This window comes from Dipodomys ordii, unplaced genomic scaffold (genome assembly GCF_000151885.1).
Source record: "Dipodomys ordii isolate 6190 unplaced genomic scaffold, Dord_2.0 Scaffold11, whole genome shotgun sequence".
Classification (NCBI taxonomy): Eukaryota; Metazoa; Chordata; class Mammalia; order Rodentia; family Heteromyidae; genus Dipodomys; species Dipodomys ordii.
In genome coordinates this window covers 13,283,734-13,305,193 of record NW_012267227.1, presented here as the reverse complement: position 1 = coordinate 13,305,193, position 21,460 = coordinate 13,283,734, and positions in this window count along the sequence as shown.

Genomic DNA, 21,460 nt, shown 5'->3' with positions numbered 1-21,460 from the left:
GGAAGGCTAGACATGGTCTCTGTAAGGTCTCTCATACTCAACATGGCTACCCAGGCTTCTTTCCAAGTGGAGCATTGCAACCCAGTGAGAATGGAACTCTAAGATCTGTTTAAGCAGAGGCTTGGAGACCACATCAAAATCACACCTGCTACTTTCTTTGGGTCAAAACTAGTCCAGATCAAGGACTAGAGTTGTTGGGGTCATGGTAACAAAAGAGGTGTTTAGATGGTCTCAGAAGTGCAAAAAGCATCGGAAGATGAAATCAAGTCACTGACAGCTACAAGCTAACATCTTTCCGTCGGTTCTGAGAAAATTCTAAGTGTAGAAATACAATCTTCTACAGGTGAAACTTTCTGAATCTTAATGAAGTGGCTACAAAAATCACACGCTTTGACAGCTAACATGTTAAGGGCTGCTAAAATCAAAGAATTCTCTTTCCTAGAGGCAAGACGTTAAAAATGAAAGTGTAAACATCTCTCTTTGAGGATAGTGTTGTTTTTCATTAAGGATCTGAGAGTTCCTGGTGACACTGTACTCTATTGAAATGATTAATTGAGCGTACTTGGCTTGTTCTTGCCTCCTGAGGATACACTGTCTTCTAAAACTGTACAACACACTTAAGACTATGTAAGGTGGGTAAAATGTTTATTTCTATTAATAAACAATGAAATGGAGACGGTTGTGCCTGTGTTTGAATTTCAAAGCCTTTGTTCAATTATGTTTCTTTCCACTGTCACTCTTAGAAGACAACAAAAACTTAGGCATCTATCAAATTTATTACCACGGCCATCTGTCTTCTACGCAATCATCAGCATGATCTTTCTAAAACAGCCTTGATCACTAACTCACGCCCTGATTATTTAAAATGCTCCACTCCTTCTTAGTGGCAAAAACAGAATAAATAATGATAAAAACCCAACCTCCTTAAGTCATCTACCCAAAGGCCCTTCCCACCATAAGGAGGGAACTTCATTTCTCCTATCATTTCTCTAGGCTCACAAGACAGAATTGCTTATTTAGTCATTTAACTCTTTAATTATTCAAATATGGATGTAGTGAGTGACTTTTGTGGAGAAGCAGAAGACTTTGAATAGCTGGAGATTCAAGAATGATGAAAGTAAGTCTCTTGTGGTAACAAAAATGGGTGATCTGGGCCCAGAGAACCAAGCCATGGGTTATTTAAGGAAATGGCCAAGCTGAAGAAAACAGAGGCTCATGAGAACACCCTGACAAGCAGAGAGACCACTGAACTGGAGAGCTAAGTGGGCCCAGGTGTACCCCACCGCCCCCTCCCTCTGAGGGACCTGTGGTGACCTGGAGGAAGAATCATCTGCATGATGGACTTGAGGCACAGGCTATGAGCCCCAGTAATCCTCACTGACACCAGGAGACTTTGCAGGGGGGGGGGTCTCTTGATGGACTCCTAAATAGATGGTCATGTTTTCTGGCTTGCCACAAACAAAATGTAAGATTCAAGGAATCTGGGTACTGGGAGCTCACGCCTGTAATCCTAGCTACTCAGAAGGCCAAGGTCTGAGGATCGCGGTTCGAAGCCAGCCTGGGCAGCAAAGTCTGTGAGACTCATTTCCAATGAATCATAGAAGAAGTCAGAAGCAGTGCTGTCATTTGAGTGGTAGATTGGGCAAAAAGAGCTTAGGGACAGCACCCAGGACCAGAGTTCAAGGCCCAGGACTATCAAAAAAAATCAAAGAAAGGAGCAAGTGGTGATGAGAGCTTCTGAGCCTGGGGTGAAGAGTGGGAACAGAGCTGACATAACCCTGGGCAGGTTCAGGACTGCTTGTGCATCAACAGTTCTCTTAGGCAACATTTCCTGGTAGCAGGACTCAGAAGACCACCTGTAGTAACCTCTGGTTGAGTCTCATTCACCCATCTTTCCTCCTTCCAGTTAAAGAACTTTCTGCTCAGGAAGTTTTATTCTTTGGTAGTTGTTTTATTCTTTTTAGATAACACCACATAGCTTAGATCAAAATGCACAGGACTGGTTAGACATGCCTGTAACCCCAACATTGGGGAGACTGAAGCAAAAAAGATCTAGAATTCCTTCCTAACGTAACTGGAACCCATCTGTATATCACCTTTACAATAAAACAAAAGATCTGGGATTCAAGGCTAACCCAGACTGCATATCCAAGCCCAGTCTCAACACAGAAACAAGGCCAGGGCCTGGAACGTTACATCCTGTTTTTTGCTGTGTACGTTTGAAGACTCGGTATGCATAGTAACAAGAATTTGCATCAATGGGACACTAATGTTCTTTCAAATATTTGCTTTGGTGAGATTCTACCTCTGAGTGACAAACTCTAGAGCCATGATGTGATTACATCATGATCTCAACCATTTATGAACTTATTGGTTATCTGAGTTTGGGATCCTCCAAAAAAATAAACTATATCAAGTTCCCAAAGCCATTAAATGAGGACAATACTATATGCCCGTGTCAGGAAGTTTGTGAAGACTAGTTACATAGTAAATATCCTATACATATTAACGACAGGTATTTCAATTACTTTAGGTTTTTTTTCCACAGAAAGAGAGCTAAGTAAAAGTTTGCTCTGTGAGGGGAGAGAGCAGGTGGAATGTTGGCTGAGTACACACCAGTATGGGTGAGTAGCAAGGTTATGTGGACAGGTTTTCTGCTTTGTGATATAGAGATGATAGTCATGAATGCCCAGGATGTCCGGGGGAGGGGGTGGCGGGTGCTCTCCTAAAGTCCCTTCTTTATGGATAAACAAGTCAGGCGCCATTCATTCTGGGGGAGCTCTCCAAGTGAAGCCTCTTTCTTGGTGTGGTAAGAGTTTGAAATAAGCATTTCAATTAGATTCATTAAGACAGTTATTACTTGGTAATTGAATAGCAACAGATTGCAAAGGAACCCTTATTGAGGTCTAATAAGTATGGAGGAGAGAGATCTTCTCCTTCTGTAATTCCATCAGCTATAAACCAGTGTAATTAGATTCTTACTAACACATTCAAATTGAAGGGAATGTTGAGGCATATAATTGGCACTTAGGAAGATACCTGTAATACGTTAGGGCGCTTTCATTTACATACTTATTAAGTGTCAGTTTAAGCTGTTAAATAATTGAGACTAGTGGACAGTGGTAGGTCAAATGGTTAAGCAAGAATTAAATTCTTAAACATCTTAATAAATTTAGGGGAAGATGTATTTTAAAATACAAAAATGCAACTTCATTGTGTCTCTAACTTGACAACTTGACCTCAGTACATGCACAAAACATTTCAAAGCTTCTCAGGAACAAACTCGGGTGCCTGGAATGAATTTCTCAAGGCTAATAGATTGATTCACTCCTTCCTTCCTTCCTTCCTTTCTTCCTTCCTTCCTTCTTTCCTTCCCAAACATCATTTTTTTGTACTGTTTGCCTTCAATTGGAAACAGAGATACAATATTTGTACAGGAGAAGCCACTACTGACAGTCTAGACTGCATTTATCAGGTAGACTGCATTTATAATTTCATTCATGTACAGTGTTTAAAATGTACTAAAACCATATTTTTTGGCCTGAGGCCCAAACTGAAGGAGTTCTACACATCGGATCCAGCCACTTACCCCAACAAACATATCAGGAAACCATAATGGTAGAGGGCAGCAGAAGGAGGCCGGTTACAAAGCCCAAGCAGCCCCATAGGAAGAAGTAACATGTGGTGGGGGGCGGTCTTCTGACCAAAGAATTTGGGTTGGGAGCCAGTATGGCCTGTATGGCCTGGTAGTCCTTTATCTCAGTTCTTCTTTGGGGAGGAGTTTCAGAGAAACTGTTATGCCTGTCTGGATAAGCAAGCTGAGATTTGCCTGGAAGGGAATCTACTAAAGCCTGGAAGTGGGTGGTTCAGTTGTTCCTTCCTCGGGGGCAATTTCCTCACCTTCCCCTTGTTTATATGTTATGGGTAAGCCCTACCCTTGCTGGATTCCAGACTGACTGACCGCAGAGCGGGGAGCTCAGAGCAAAGGACACATAGACTCAGGGGTGCCTGATTTCTCTCAGGCTTGCAGTTAATTCCTAGGTGCCAGGAAGGAGTCAGTGCTTTCCAGCAAAGGTCGCTTTGCAGCGTCTGGGATAGAATGGCTTTTGTTACACAAACCCCTGGAAGCAAAGAAAGCCAACCAGTACTACCGCCCCCTCTCCCACACACCCGCCCAAAGGTAATAACGTAAACCTCAGCACAATGGATGCAGGTTGCTGAACATTATTGTTGCTTGTAATATTGTTCTCTCCTCTTTTTTAGCTTCTGACTTATCTAGTTGAAGGCAGACAGGAAGAGAGAATGTCTTCTTTACTATTCTGGCACCATTTTGATTTTCCCCTCAAAGCCCTACTAATGCCACCTCATATTTATAAATCCAACTCCTTATCGAACGGACCACCTCTTTCTTCTCTCTCTCTGTCACAGATACCATTGTCTCCCTCGTCTTTCATGCGCACTATCTCAGACCTACATCTGACACTACCCTCTTCTCCCGTCACGCAGAAATGGATGTCACTAAGCCCTGTCACTTTTCCTCTGCAGTATCTCTAAAGCTCCATCTCAGCGTTCCATGTCTCAAAAACCTTTGCACATGTTTTACCCTGCAGGAGGATATAAAATGGGCTTGGGTGACAACCCAGGGATTTATCTGGAATATAAGGGAGAATTTCTTGACCGTGAGACATTGGGGAAAACTCTTCTAAGTTAGACTGTGGTGATGTTTAAGAAGGACAGACACTGTGGATGGAAACAGTCTGAACTTTTCTGGAAAGACAACTTTACTCATCTGCTTATTCTCTATCGTCCTCTCCCACTGCAGACTTTCCCCTGGGTCTTCCTCTCACGGCCTTCATCCATACCTGCTTTCATTATTTCCTCACTAACCAAAAAAAGCCCTGAATTTCTGTACTGCTGATAATATAAATCAGCTTGGTGTTTCTCCTTTATTGTCATACCACAAGTAAACATGAGTCATCTGCGACATCAAAATCTATGGGAATTTCTCCCTTCTCACAAGCCATCCTCCAGTGGGTGCTAGGTAGATGCCCTCTAATTTAAGCCCGATCTGATTCCTTCTGTCTGTATCTTATATCAGAATATCTATATCAGAATGAGGAATCTATCTTACAGAATGTGGCCTAAACCGCCTCCACTTCAGACTCCGTTTCAAGTCTGGGCTTTTAGATCTTTTGACAAACCAGTTACAAATCAGGATCCCCACACTCCGCTCCTTCTGTTCTAGTAATTGCTGAAACTATTCACAGATTCAGAAAAAATAACACTGTAGTGTATAAAATACACTTATCTTCAAAGACATGTTAAAGGATTAAAGTTAAATAGCCAACTGGGTATCAGTGGCTCATGCCTGTAATTCTTGCTACACAGGAGGATGAGATCTGAAGATTGTGGTTTGAAGCCCAGTCTGGGAAGACAAATCCATAAACCTTATGTCTAATTAGCCAGCAAAATGCCAGAAGTGGAATTGTTGTTCAAGAGGTAGAGCACCAGCCTTAAGTGAAAAAGCTAGAGGCCAGCACTCAGGAGTTCACACAGAACTTTCCTATGATCCAGCCATACCAGTTTTGGCCATCTAATCAGAATACAATAAAGACACCTGCACACCCATGGGCATTGCTGCACTATTCCCAATAGTCACAACTCCATCAGTGAGCCCTCACGTGCTGAAACCAACCAAGGTATCCCCATATGTCCTCAGCCATGTCACCTATCCAGCAAAGGGCAGATGACTGAAGTTTCTTAACCAAGCCTTGCCTGCTTAGAATAGTGGGAAACTAAGCTTCTTTCTGTTCCACAATTTTTAAAAAGTAGTGTATTAACTGCATCCATCCTACAACCCTAAGAAGAGGCAGGGTTAGGATGAGACAGAGTGGCAGAGCAGAGACGTTAGAAGAAGTTGGTTGAGCTGTTCCGATGCCCAGCAGCCCTCTGTACTTCTTGGTATGTGGATCAGTGACTTTCCTTTACAGCAAAAGCCAGAGTGACTTGGGATAGCTCTAGGGCGGAACACCCTTGACTGGCTAAGAATGTCACTGGTTATATGTATCCTGGTGAATTATTAGAAGGCACCAACTTTCAAAGTGTCCTAGTGTGAAGACAAAAATCATTTAACCATTCTACTTTTTCTTTAACTCTAAAAGAAAGTCTTAACTAACCCATTACATTCTTCCCAGGACTAATTTTATTTCTTCTTGCACTTGGAAAATACTTCTTGGTAACTACCTTACAAGTTGATGGAAGAGGGTCACAGAATGATTACACTCCCCAATAAACAGGACATAGTCACCTTGACATATCATTTTAGAAACCCCTTTTTTCTTGCTTTTACCCAGCTGTGAAAAGCTCTGTTTGTGCTGCATCCAATCAAAAGACCATCTGAGGATCTAAGATCCAATCAGGTCCTACTTGCTGGAAACCACATATCGTCAGCTGATGACTGCTCACATACATCAGTACCACGAATCTAGAAGCGTCCCACCCATATTCATTGTGTCAGCAGGTAAAGATTAGACTGTTTCTTGCTGCGCTATAAACAGTCCAATGTATCCGTTAGAATAGAAACAACGCTGCACCACTGAACATCATATTGATGCACAATCCATCAACGTGCATGCTGGGAAGGCTGGAAAGGTGTTTCTGGCATCTGATTCAGAGCTGGAGCCGTGTGTGGGGTGTTAGCTCCAGCTCCCAGCCAGAAAGGCTAATTTTAGCTGGGTGAGAGAGAGAGAAAATGAGGAGAAATAGCTCAAAACAGAGCCTCTAATTGGGAACCTTTGAATCTATATCCTGAAATGCAGTAGAGAGCTTAGGACATTGGGATAAGAGCCATGTAATGATTACAATGATAAAAGGGGGGGTGGGGGAGAGGGAGAGGAAGGGTTAACACTCCATAATTATTCATGACTTTCTGCCCTTGAACGTTTCCAACTCAAGACAAAAAAAAATTGAACACATGTACTCTTTCATCCTCATAATCCCTTTCCTAATCTGTTTGTTTAACTCCGAAATAACAGTTATGACAACTAGGAAAATGCATGTACAGGATGTCCTGCATCAGCAGAGAATGGGGCTCTGTTATGCTGCAGGTACCCCTGTGCAGGCTGTAATTACATCAGTAAAGGATAATTGAACCTGTTCAAATCAGTTCCCTTTGTCTCATGAAAACTGTATTTCAAAGGTCCTAGGAGCCAAGTGCTGGGGGTGCGTGCCTGTAATCCTAGCTATGTGTTAGGAAGCAGAGATCTGAAGACTGCAATTTGAAGCCAACCTGGGAAGAAAAGTCCATGAGACTCTTTCACCCAATGAATCACAAGATAAGCCAGACATGGAGCTGTGGCTTAAGTGTGCTAATAAAAAGCTCAGGGACAGTATCCAAGCTCGGGTTCAAGCCCAAGAGCAGGCATCCACTAAAACGAGAGAAAAAAGAGAGAGAGAGAGACCCAGGAGATCCAAACTAGGGGAGAGTCTGGGGTGGAAGGTCAGGATTTTGTTGGAGTTGTGTGAGGAGAATGGCAGTCTTGAACGTAGGCTAGACATTCCTGTCCAGGTTTTCTTTCCTGCGACTCCAGGAATCTATTGCTCTGTAACAAAATACTCAAACATTGAATGAACTGAAAAATAAAGAGTTCACAAAGGCCATGAATCGGTTCTTTTTATATGGATCAAGAATTGGTGTCTTGGTGGACAAATGGGATTGCATGAAATTGCAGAGCTTCTGCATGGCAAAGGACATAGCTAGCAAAATCAATAGAAAGCCCACAGATTGGGAGAAGATCTTCACTAGCCATACAACGAACTATACCTGGAACTCAAAAAATTAAATCCCCAACAACAAATCCTCAAAGAAACAACTGCCCAATAAATAAGTGGGCTAAAGACTTAAAGAGAAACTTCTCTGAAGAGGAAAGAAGGTGGCCAATAGACACATGAAGAAATGCTCAACATCCCTAGCCATAAAAGAAATGCAAATCAAAACAACATTGAGATTCCACCTCACCCCAGTTAGAATGGCTATAATCAAGAACTCTAATAACAACAGATGCTGGAGGGGATGTGGACAGAAGGGAACCTTACTGCATTGTTGGTGGGAGTGTAAACTTCTTCAACCACTTTGGAAAGTAGTATGGAGGTTTCTCAAAAGACTCCACATAGAGCTCCCCTATAACCCAGCAATCCCACTTTTGGGCATTTACCCAAATGTTCACAAACAAGACCATACTAAAGCTATCAGCACAACTATGTTTACTGCAGCATTATTTACCATAGCTAAGATATGGAACCAACCCAGATGCCCCTCAGTAGATGAATGGTCAAGAAAATGTAGTATATATACACAATGGAATTCTATGCCTCCATCAGAAAGAATGACATTGCCCGTTTGTTAGGAAATGGAAAGATTTGGAAAAAATTATATTAAGTGAAGTAAGCCAGGCCCAGAGAAATATAGGTCCCATGTTTCCCTTATTTGCAATAACTAGTATATATCTGAGACAAGCAGAAAAGGCTAGATAAGTAGATGTTAGGCAAAATGAACCCCAAGATAAGGACTCAAATGTTTTTTCTTTCTTTCTATTGCTTCTAACATATTTATGATTTCTTTGTTGCTTTGTATGTCCTTTCCCCTCGGTATAACTCCTGTTTTCATTGTATTTGATATTGGTATAATTTGTGGAGGGGAAGGGAAAGAACAAATTGTCTAAATAGGGATCCAGGTGGACCCATTGCAACAATGAGATGTACAAGACTTTATGTCAAAAAATGAACTTTACAACTTTGTCACAGGGCTTGGATGGAGAGAGGGGGAAGGGATGGTAAAGGGAAACGAAGGAGGAGGCAACAATGCTTGATAAGAAATGTACTCATTACCTTGCTCATGTAATTTTAACCCCTCTGTACGGTATTTTCACAATAAAAAAAATTCCCTAATAAAGTTACACAAACTGCAAAAAAAAGAGAGAGGATTGGTGTCTTTGCATTCAGTGGTTATTGGCTGGAGTCAGTAGACTTCAGCTGATCACTGGGTTGGGACACAGGCTGCAAAGCACTTGGGCCTGGGCAGGAACTGCTGGAAGGCTGAGCTCAGTGCATTCCTCTTCTTCAGCCTGTATTATCTCTCCACCTGTAGTTTCTCTGGCAGAAAAGTAGTTGAGAGTCTTATTCAGCAGGATAACCAGTTATCTTAAAGACTAAGCTCATCCCACTATAGGGGGAATTCACAGGCCAGCTCAGATTCACTGAGAGGGTAAGTAGCCCTCAAGTCTCAGTAGGAAGCTTGCCAAAAATTGTGCCACTAGCTCTTATCCACCCCTTGCGGCTACCCTTTTAGTGTATGTGCGTGTGGGTGCACACATGAGTATGTGTGTATGTATGTGCCCGTGTATGTTCACGTGGGCAGGTACTGAAAGAATATTCATGGGTCAAGATGCGTTGTACACCTAAATATAAACAGTTTGGAATTTAAACAGTTTGGGAGCTGGTTATGCAATCTTGCTCTGGGGACGACCTTCACTTCCTTTCCAAGATAAAAATAAAAAAAGTGAATCATTTCCTTTCTTTGGCTTAAAAACCATTGCCCTAAGCATGTCTAATGCAACACTCCAGACCTCATGCAGATGAAGGCGATGCTCACTGCTGCGGTAAGCATGCACACTTCCACTCTCAGCAGTGTTGCTCCAAGGCCCCCAGTCCGTGGGCTACTACTGACTCAGTCACACACTCACCCCTGCAGGAGAGGATCAAGATGGGTCACTAATTGCTAACATCCTCCCACCTGCTGAGACCCAGCCCCATCCTCTTCCTCTGACTTTGCAAGAGTGGTCTTAAAGATCTCTGGCATTCAGGCTTGAGTCGGGGTTTCTGTTTCACTAACATCAAGAACAGCTGGTTTTCAGAATACCTGGGGCTTGTGCCTGTAATTTTAACTTCTTGAGAGACTCCCAGGACAGGGACAGAGACAGAGACCCCTTTGCAACTGAGAACTGGGTGCAGAAGTACATGCCTGTCAGCCCAGCTACACTGGGGTGAAATAGTTGAATAACAAATTCGCGGCCCACATTCATGCTTGGGCAGGAATCAAGACACTATCTGAAAAATAGCCAGCACGAAATAAAGGGTCACAGGGGTTCTCGTGATAAAGCACCTATCTGCCTAGCAAGTGCCTGGAGTTCGAATCCTAGTACTGCAACAACAACAGCAACAAAATGGCTAGTGGTTTTTCAGGCAACGGCCATACAGATAGGAATCCGATCCATTTCTCCTTAGAAGCCTGGAGGGCAGAACTGCAGATCTCTCCACACAACAGAGAGAGCTAAGTCATAAGACCAATTACCTCTAGGGAGTGATACTGAGATTGGGGCATTCAAACTCCTTCTGTGCTTACTGGGCAGCAAAGACAGACAGACAGATTACATAGATAGGGTGTTTACCTGTGCTAGTGAACAAATGATTAAAAGGATGGGCCTCTAAGGATACCTGACTTACCAAAATGAAAGACAAACACAAAATAATCTTCATTCTGCTACAGCTACCTTACATCGTTTATATGGCTTGTATTAAAGTCCCAGTAGGGACTGTAGGCGTTCCTCAAGTTACAAAGCTTTTGTTAAGGTCTTGGGGCATCGGGAAGATAGTCCTGCTTCTTACCCAAAACTGGAGCAGAATAACTCTAGAATTCTTTCCCCCCCAGGTTACAAGTACCTAAATTGCACGCTGAAACTTGCAAAGAATGGAAATTCTTAATGGAAACATCATTTGCAGTCATTTCTTGCTAGTTCTCTCTTCTGGTTTATTGCACAGAAATATGAAGGCTATATTTTACGACAAATGGTACTTGTGTGAAGGGGAGAAATTATTAAAGAAAGAGAAGCTATTTGAAAGAGAAAGCTTGCTTTAAACTTCAGCTTGAATAGCAACATAACTCACTGTTCCTTAAGAAGGTGAAACTTTTTAATATCATTTGTTATGAATTCCAATGTATTAAAAGCGATGCTGGCATGATTTTTTTCTTCTTTTTCTTTCTTTCTCCCTGCTAAAGATAGTTCAGTGTAGCTCACACCTACCAGGTACACCTGCTTCTATGTACAAATGTGGGAGGCGGTGAGAAGTGACAGATTCTTTGGGTAGTATAAACTCTGGGAAAGACATCTGAGACTTGAGTAGAAGCTTAAAGTATATCATGGAGACAAGGTATAGAAGAAGACTGCCCTGGGTAGGAGGTAGTAATGAATCAGGTAAGATAGTGCCTGAACTTTAATGGCTGAAATTAAGAAGACTGATCATACCAAATTTGGCAAGAATAGAGTCCCTGAACTCTTACACACTGAGGAGCGAAAGGCCAAATCGCTACAAGCCTTTAATAAAGCAATTGTAGAGTTAAGTTAAACATTTGATATCAAGGTATTCATTCTAACAAAGTAAAATTGTACAAGGATTTGTATAGAAATCTTCTTAGTACTTTTGGTTGCAATAGTATCAAATAGAAATACCTCCAATATCTATCAACAGGTGATTGGCTGAACCAACTGGTATATCCAGACCATGGAGTGCAGTACTACTTGGAAGTGAAAAGGAATCAGTGGCTGATTTAGTCGGCAACGTGGATGTGTCTCGAGACCATGATGCTAAAAGAAGCCAGACAGCAGTGACTACGTACTAAAAGACTCCCTTCATACAAATTCTAGAGCATAATAACCAAAAGCAGATCAGCGTGTGCCTGGAGATGTGAAGGAGGAGGAGAAGGAATCACAATGAGGAACATGTCCGTTCATCTTGATGGACAGCTTTTCAGCTATCTACATGTCGGTTGTATCCAATTATACTCGTCACATATGTAAAATTCCTTGTATGATACTTTTGCTTAATAAACTTGCTAATTTTACTATTTACCTAGCAGATAAGCATAAATGGGTGGATCTCAGGAAAGAGATATTGTTGGAGCCAGAGGTAATCAGTGTAGTAATTATCTTTACAGATGATTCAGATGTCAGTGGTGCACACAGGAAAGGAACACAGAATTCGGGGAATTAGATATGGAGGACAAGTCAAGGAGCTGAACTTACATAGAAGGTAGGAAAGGTAGTGTTAGCAGCGTCTACATTTTTAGCTCATTTTCTGTGTGGGTGGGGGGTTTAGTTGTTGGATTACCAATGACACAATTTCGAGACCTTCTCAAATCAAGAGTACAGATGTCCCAGAGTATTAGTTCGTCTCCACAGGTGTAAAGGTGAGTCTGTCTGCGTGGGATGCTCGTTCTAATCTTGAATGAAACTAGGAAGGGTATTTTTCCTTTGCTTAGGCAACTCAATGCTTGGTTCAACCTCCTCTCCCCCTTCTCACATGACCCTTACAATTCATTCCTCTGTAGGATGTACAATTTGGGGGTTTGTCCCGACTACTGTGCCACCACAGAGTCATGACCCAGCTGTGGGGATTCAGGCTTGATCGAGTCATGGTCCAAGTGTAAGTCCACCTGCATGTCACTCTCCAACCTACAATGCTAGCTTGAATGCTGTCTTTCTCACAAACACTATAAAGACAACTGAGAGCCAGACACTGGCGGTGGAGACTAAGATCAGAAAGTCACAGTTTGAGGCCAGTCTGGGCATACATTCCAGACTCCTTTCTCAACCAATAACTAGGCATAAAGGTACCTACCTGTCCTGCCAGCTATGGGTAACGCTTATATCAGGAGGATCAAAGTTCAAGGCTAGCCCCAGCAGAAAAATCTGCAAGACTCCATCTCAAGAAGCAGCAGCGGCATGGCAGTGTGTTTACCAGCTATCCTAACCCCTGTTGGAAGTGAAAACTAGGACTGAGGTGCAGACACACACCTGGCAGGAAGTGACCAATTAGCTGAGAAATAACCAGTGCAAAACCCAGCTAGGGGCACGGCTCAGGGTGAGAGTATCTGCCTTGATAGTGCAAAGTCTTGGGTTCAAATCCCAATATTCCCCCCAAAAGGACAGAAGATGAGTGAACAGAAATAGACATGGCATTGGTCACATCTCCTGCCATTATCTGCATATATAGGCACTATGCATATAGTCCAGTGGTGGCACACGCAGGAACAAGGGGGAAATCCACAAAGGGATCCATAAAGTGACTGGCTTAGACAACATTCCACTATTATTCATTGGTATAAGAACTAGCTTCTGATCGTTTATCAGGGGACAGCTTCTTTAGACAGGATTTTGAGTTTCAACCGGAGCACGGGAAAGCGGTCACGCGATCCTCTGAGAAAGGAAACGTTTCAGACACATAGAAATGGCAGCAAAAAACACCCACAGATGAGATGCGTTCATGGTCACCCACGGAGGGTGGACTAGAGAGAGAAATGAGCAAATAGGAAAGAGCAGAAGCGGAGACCGAGCCCCCAATCTACATTTTCTTGAGTGTCCGTTTAAGTGTTTGGGAATGGGGAGTAGGGCGACCAGCAGTAATCTCAGAAATGTTTTGGAAATGATCTGGCTTCCGGGTGGCATAGAAGACTGGCCGCCGATGGGGAGAGTGCACCTCCGGGATGTGTTCTGGATGGTAAGTTGGTGGATCGTGCCCGCTTTGTGGGCATGAACAATTCAGGGAAGAACTGTGCTTGAGCGTTCTGCTAGAGTAGCCGTGGGGACACTGGTGATTTTGGCTGAGCTGGGAAAGGCATAGATTTGGGTAGGATGGGAACATTGGAAGTTCTGCTTTGCGTGAGTTAAGTCACTCAGGACATGAGACCTCACGTGCATCTTCCTTGTTTTCCCTAGCGCCAAGGGAGCAGGAGGAAAACGGCTGTGTGCTAGCTGGCTTGACATCTAGGCAGCGGAGGATCAGTCAAGCATAACTTCAACATCAGATATGGGACCCGGGGTGCGCAGCGCAGGAATCAGAGAGCACAATACAGCTACCTGGCCCAGGTAAGTGCTAGAAGACTGCCAGGAGATCGAAAGCATCAAGGGGTAACTGCAGGGAGGCTTACGGGCACAAACAAGGAAAAAGGTCATTTCCTAATCAAACTGGAGAGGTCAGTTATACCCAGACAGACACCCCATAATAAATCTTCTTAGAAAATTTACCCTGCTACCCCACAAGGCTTCTGAGCCATACTCCTTTTTCTGTTTTTCCTTTGATGGTACTGGGAATCAAACCGAGGGCCTTACACATGCTGAGCATGCATTCTACCACTGAGTACCTCCTGAATGACAAGATCCACTGAAGGCATCATTTATACCAACGATTCCCCTGTCCTGACTCGTTTACAGAGACACACCTGGAATCAGCTTCATGCATAATCAGCTTTCACTGCTACAGAGGGGTGAGCTGAGAGTCTTTCATGCGATATTTGGAGCACCTGCTTTGTGAACCAGGGATCTTAGGGATTCATAAGCCCCTCAAGTCTTCCTAGCTTCCCTCAAGTGGCAGGGTAGGTCCTCGGCTAAGATCAGCACATTGAGCTCAGCCTGAAGGGCAAGTGGGCTGGCAGAGGGAGAAACATAGAGGTTCGAAAAGTCTGTTGTCAAAGCACAGTCCTATGTCCAGCCACGCTGGCATTTTTAGGAGCTTCTTAGGAACGGCTGATGTATGGGAAGACCTGGGGTCTTGTTCTGTGCTGTACTCTGATCTGGCAGGTCTAGAAGCCTGTATTTTTCCCTGGTGATAATGCTGATTGTCCTACAAAACAAGCCTGGCTCTAAGACATCTTCTGGTAACTTCAGAGGAGGGAACCCTCGGAGTTCCTGAGTAAGTGCTTTTGAAATACATAAAATAAGGACTGACAATACTGGAGCCAATATGAAGAGGGAGGTGATGCAGAAGGCAGTAGATAGAAAATAAAGAATTAGAATCACTATTCTAGAGCCATAAATCTATTCTAGACTATAAATCTCAGGGCATCTGTCTTCTAGCAGTCAATCCTGTACCTACCTTAGGGGGCTCTGGGTTTTTATAATGTTACTACCGCTTCTCACAATTAAAATCAAAGCTTGTGTGGGGAGTGTCAGGAAGACAGCTCTGGTAGCTATTTGTATGACCTTGCTCTCACTAACTTGACCTTCGGCTTTCTCCCTGGACAATAGTTAGGTCTCCCTCAATGAGTTGAGCAAGTAAAATGGATTATAACAGATGTGATGTTAAATGGCAACAATTCATTCAGATATTGTTGGTACTGCTCTTATCAAGTATTATGCTGTATGGACACGTTTATCGTGAGGTGAATATGTAGGCCTTTTCCTTAAGTAATAATGGGATTCTGAGTCCTGATATTAAAGTGAAACTCCTTTATGTAGAAGAGAATGGGAAAATGATTGGGCTACTCTATGCAGTTTGTCAAAGATAATTACTTGTGAGGACTGGGAGTGCTCCAAGAAGAAATGCACATGACCTGGGTTGGCTCTGGGAAAAGACAGATTGGATCTAAGTGGTCTGACTTTACTTCTTATCCCTCAATACCTGAGAAGGCCATAGTTGGACTCTCTTCTATTGGCCCCATAATCACAGCCTAGATCCATGCTGGCTCACAGGATTCAGGTAATCATGAAGTCTTGTGTCATGCTGCTAATTCAGGTGAAAATCAATGGTGGCATCACAAGAGGGTAGAAAAGAGAATATGATAAGAAGGCAAAGAATGCCATCTCATATCGATTCCATGAATTCCCTCTCGTGTTTACTAAGTTTGGAATAGGAGGAAGGAGAAAGCCAGAGAACTACGACCCAATTGAAAATATTCTGAACTCATTCTAGATACTATTATTTCATATAAATTTCTTCACATTATGGAGTTAGGTAAAAAATTCTACTGTTTCAGACTAGAAGAGACTGAAGCTCCCAGAAGTGAAATTGTATGTTTGCCTAGGTTCACACAGATCATAAATGATGGGGGCCGGGATTCAAACTTGGGCCTGGTCCAACTCCAAAGCCCATAGTTTTTCTTACTTATCTTGCTGCTTCTAAAATGGACACCAGTTTAGGAGATGGGCAGTAGTTACGTAAATGGAGCTGACATCCATTCTATGGGTTTTCTAAAGCTTAACTGAAGGCAACTGCTCTTAAACTTGGATCCATAGCAAAATCAACCACAGAAGTTTTAGAATATGGATTTCTGGGCCCACTCCCATTTTCTGATTCAGTACAGCTGAGTTGGGACCCCAAAGTTTGTTTTGCTAGCAAACTTCTGGGTGATTCTGATGCTGCTGGTCAGAGGAGTACATGGTAAGAATTAATGGCTTATGTCAACGGCTTTCAAATGTGACTGTTCATTAGAATGACTTGTAACATTTAAAACTCCAAATGCTAGGCTACACTCCAAGCCTCAACTTCTACAAATGGGAGCTGAGTGTGGTGGCCTATGCTATTATCTATCCCAGGTACTTGGGAATCTGAAATGGAAGAATCAGTTTGAGGCCAGCCTGAAAAAAAAAAATCCTATCTCAAAAAGAATCTGGGTTTGATAGTTCACACCTGCAGTTCCCAACTACTACAATCATGCAGGTAGAAGGAGAGTGGTCTGAAGTTGGCCTGGACAAAAGCATAGAGACCTTATCTGAAGAACAAACTAAAGCAAAAAAAAAAAAAAAAGAGCCAAGGTTCATGGCTCAAGTGATAGCATGGCTTGCCCGGCAAACATGACACCCCAAGTTCAAACACAATTACCTCTCAAATAATTATCATGAATAATAATGAATTATCTACAAATAGGGAGTGCAGCAAGAAAATTCCTACCATGCTTTCTATTAACTGTTATATTTCAAAGAAAACCAATCACTTGAATATTCTCTCCCTCCTCTGTGAGTACCTATCTTACTATTTTCCTACTTGGGGTTAGAGGCTATGATTTAAAAGAAACAATACAAGTACTGCTGTCTACAGCTCATGAAATATGAGTATGTGAGCTTGATTATGCTAATGTCATGTGTTGAAATATGACACTCGGCTACTTTGTGGTGTATTAAAATCAGAATTTTACACGGTAGCCTTTTCTCCCACAATTCCCTAAGCTTCTACTGTTAGATTGCTTTCTTATTTTCCACTCATGTAATATGGGTTCTAATTTTTAATAAATGAGATATTGATTTGTTTTGCAAAATGCTCTAGCAGGTAAACTTTAATGGATTGGGCCTAGTGACCTGAGTTATTAAACAAACATCAGACCCCCCCGACAATTATACTCTGAATATTTTTCTTCTAATTTCAAGAGACAATAAAAAGCATTCCCGCAGTGGTGGCATCTCCAGAATTACTCGGCCTCCTTCAAAACCCAGGCTTCCCTAACTCTCAGAGTTGCTGTCCAGAGAACTCTAGAACCTCTCACATTCCCCACATGCACAGATTCTCCAGCTTGAAAAGTGGGGTAGAGGCGTGGGGAGGAGAAAGGGAATTCAGAGGTTTGGGGAGTGTCTTCAGCGCTGTCCCGAAGCACCTGTTGGAAAGGGGAAAAGCACAATTTTCTGTGCTGATTATAAAGGGGCTAGCAATGCCTTGTGGCAAGCTCATTCAGGAGAACCCAGAGAAATCTGTAAATCACATCCTGACTCAGCAGCTTCCTGAGATGGCTTGCTGGTTGCTAGCAAAGGAGGAAGAGGAAGAGGAAGGGATGGGGATAGGGTCGGAGAATGGGCAGGATTGTCTGAGAATGACATCCCCAACCACGCTAATGCCTGTTTCTGCTAGATAATTACACATTAACCTTCGACACAAAAATTAAGAGACATGATTATTAAACTAATACATAAGGCTGAGCAGGAAAGCCAATTTGTAGTCCCGTTCGCTGTTGGATTGTGAAGCATGGACAGAAATGTTCCTGTCCCCTAATAGGGTGAAAACCAAGACTTAACACTTCAGAAAGGCATAAACACTTTATGAATAAGTGCTTCCAGGAGGCCCAGGTTCATGCTGCAGGAGCATGGTAGATGACCCTCCAGCTATTTCCAGAAGCATGCTCTGCAGACACCCTGAACAGATTAGCGCCAGCATTTGGTGGCAGACACACTGTAATTGACTACTTACTGTATCCTTAATTTGATTATTGTTTTCTCCCCGTTTGGCCTACCTGCTGTACTGGTAGTTATCCTGTCAAAAGAAATTATTTCATACTGTGCAAAGATTCCGTTGGGGCAGCATATGGCGTTATGCAAATCAGTGAGGATGATGCAAATCATCTCAGGTAGAACCCAACAGGATGGTGATGGTTGGCGTCATGGAGCCAGAAACCCCAATTACACAAATTGTCAAACAACGCGTCTTCCCTGGTGAGCGAGGCCCACATGATTTTGTTTTCTCGAAACACACAAATGTACACATTGGCTCTTGCATGTCTGTAAAAACAAAAATAGCTGCTCATGGAAAAAAAAAACTTCCAAGCAATTTATATTACAAGGAATAATGTAAGGACATCACACATGGCACGTCAGCTAGAAAAAAAAAAAGCCTGGAAAGAGATTCCAAGTATCTAACCCCTGAAAGAAGGGAGATGGAATGAACATTTCACAAAAATAAAGACAACTCATGATTCATTGCATTCAAATATATTACATTTAACCAAATGCTCAGCGTATGTAACCAAAATGAAGTCAATCTATATTGGTCTAAAATTGTTGAGCTTTCTAAAAGATGCCTATTTTTCAAGAAGAGTTCTGGGGGTAACATTTAAGAGATTAAGAACCATATTACCAGGCTCTTACATGGGTCTGGTGGCACACTCCCACAATCCCACCATTCAGCTACGGTGCAAAGATTTGTATGTTTGAAGCCAGCCTAGGTTACGACATGGGTAAGCCTTGTCTCAAAAAGAAAAAAAGCACATAGACCTTCCCTATGACCCAGCTGTACCACTCTTGAGCATTTATTCAGTCCATGGCAAGTCAGGGTATGGCTAGACACTTGCGCATCCATGTTCAAGGCTGTGATATTCACAACAGCCAAGTTATGGGAACAACCCCAGTGCCCTACGACAGAGCAGGGGGTCCATAAAATGGTACCTATACACAGTGAAATTTAACTCATCCATTAGAGAGAATAACATGATGTCATTTGCAGGGAAATGGATGTACCCAGAACAAATCATGCTAAATGAGATAAGCCAAGCTCAGACAGATACACGACCAACGTGTTCTTTCATATGTGGAAGCTAGATTTAAAATGTAACTGGACATGGTAACCTATACAGGACTCGAGATTTCCATACTCAGACTCAAGGAGGATACCCTCAGGGGAAGAACCTAAAGGTGTAACTTCTTGGAATATTTAAAATACTATTCATCAAAAGGAATTTCAGGGAATAGAAACATGGGATTTTGGTTGGTGGTGGTGGTGGGTCTTTTTTAAAGAAGGTATAGAAAGACAGGGAAGAAGGGTGAACAAACGTGGGTCTGGTACTCTTGTGAAGAATGAATTGTAACTAGTGGGCAGGGATTGGGAAGGGAGCACTGGAAGAAAGTGAAGGAGAAAGTGTAAAAGAAGAAATGTACTTATTACCTCTTATGAAACAGTAATCCCTCTGTACAACACCTTAATAACAATACTATTGTAATTTAAAACAAGAAACAAGAAAGGAAATAAAATAGAGGGAGAAAGCTCCCTATTTTGGTCTTAAAACTGTGCTTACTGACCCTCATGTATAAGCGACGAAGACATTAGCATCTACCCCTTGTCTCCTCTTAGTTCTAGGCTACTCTGTCCAGCCTTAAGATTTCTGAAGTCAATAGCAAGATCAAAATAAAAACCCAGTACTCTCGACTTAAGCATTTAAAACATTATAAATGTTAGTGTTAAGTAAAATATGTATCTTCATAAAACAGCATTGAAACATACATGTAAAACTGTTTTGTTTACTGTTTCATTGTTGCTGTTCTTACAGTGTGGAAATTCAAACCCAGCATCTCATGCACACTTAGTAGCAAGTACTCTACTAGACATACCACACCAAGTTTTTGTGCAAATAAAAATAGGGAAATAACACCGACAAGTAAATAGTATTTTTCTAACTACTGATGTATTTCACTGTTTAAGTAGATAATAAAGGCATATATAATATGCCAAGTATTATGTTCTTATTTTTCTTGTACTTTAAAAAAAGATAACCCATTTTTATCAAAAGAATCTCCTAATATTGCTGGGCACCGATGGGTCACACCTGTAATCCTAGCTACTCAGGAGACTGAGATCTGAGGATCATGGTTCAAAACCAGCCTGGGCAGGAAAGTCTGTGAGACTCTTATCTCCAATAAACCATCAGAAAACTGGAAGTGCCACTGTGGCTCAAGTGGTAGAGCGCTCTCCTTGAACTGAAGAGCTGAGGGACAGCACCCAGGCCCAGAGTTCAAGCCCCACGAGTGACCAAAAAAAAAAAAATAGAAAAATCTCCTAATATTTGTGTCCTAACCTGTTTTGGTGAGAAACTGAAGACCAGTAAGCTATTTTTTTCCTTACAATTATTATCTGCTTGGATGCAGTAAGACTTTTTCTATTCTTTGTTATTCCTATTCTTATAGATATTTTGGGTTTGATCCATATTGTATCCTTGCTTATCCATTAGGTGGCAGTTATTTTAGATAATACTGAATCTGATTTTTGCTGGCCCAGTGTTCTCATTTGCAGAGCCTGATACATAGCACGGGCTAATGCATGTTTTGCTGTGACCACCAACATTTCTAAGTTTTCTTTGATTGCATTATTGAATATTTTAAGACTCCAGTTGCTTAGTGTATAAATGTGTATAGACATATAAGTGTCTGTATGCATGTGTGCACGTATATGTGAATACATATATTTTTTGAGACTTAGCAGTTTAGAACAGAGACACTAGAATCAGATCACAGGTTTCAGATCTCAGCTCTGCCACCAACCTAAGTGGCCTGAACTAAATGGGACTGGGAGATTGTGGTAACAGCCTCATCCTGGGCAAAAATAAATTGTAAGACTTAACCTGAACGGAAAAAGCTGCTTGTGATGGTGTACACCTACCATCCCAGCTATGGTGGGAAGAAGAAATAGGACTGCTGTCTAAGCTGGCTGGGGAAAAAAGCCAGACTCAAAAAAAGTAGCTAAAAAAGAACTGGAGGCATGGTTTAACCAGCAGAGCACCTGCCAAGAAAGCCTGAAGCCCTGAGTTCAAATCTCAGTGCCCACAAAAAAGCAAATGAGTTAATATTGCTTTATGAAAGGCTTGACATATAAGAAGCATCTGTAAAAAGTATGTATTATTGGAAATGGCGCTCTAGTGCAAAGTGGTACAGCACTAGTCTTGATCAGAAGAGCTCAAGGACACTACCCAGGCCCTGAGTTCAAGTCCCATAACCAACAGGCCCCCAAATATGTATTATTTATCAATACTAGTTATATAGAACCTACACATAGTTATATAGGACCTACGCACCGTGCATATAATTACTTTTGTTTGTCTTGCATATTCAGTTTATTTCTATTATATATATATATATATATATATATATATATATATATATAT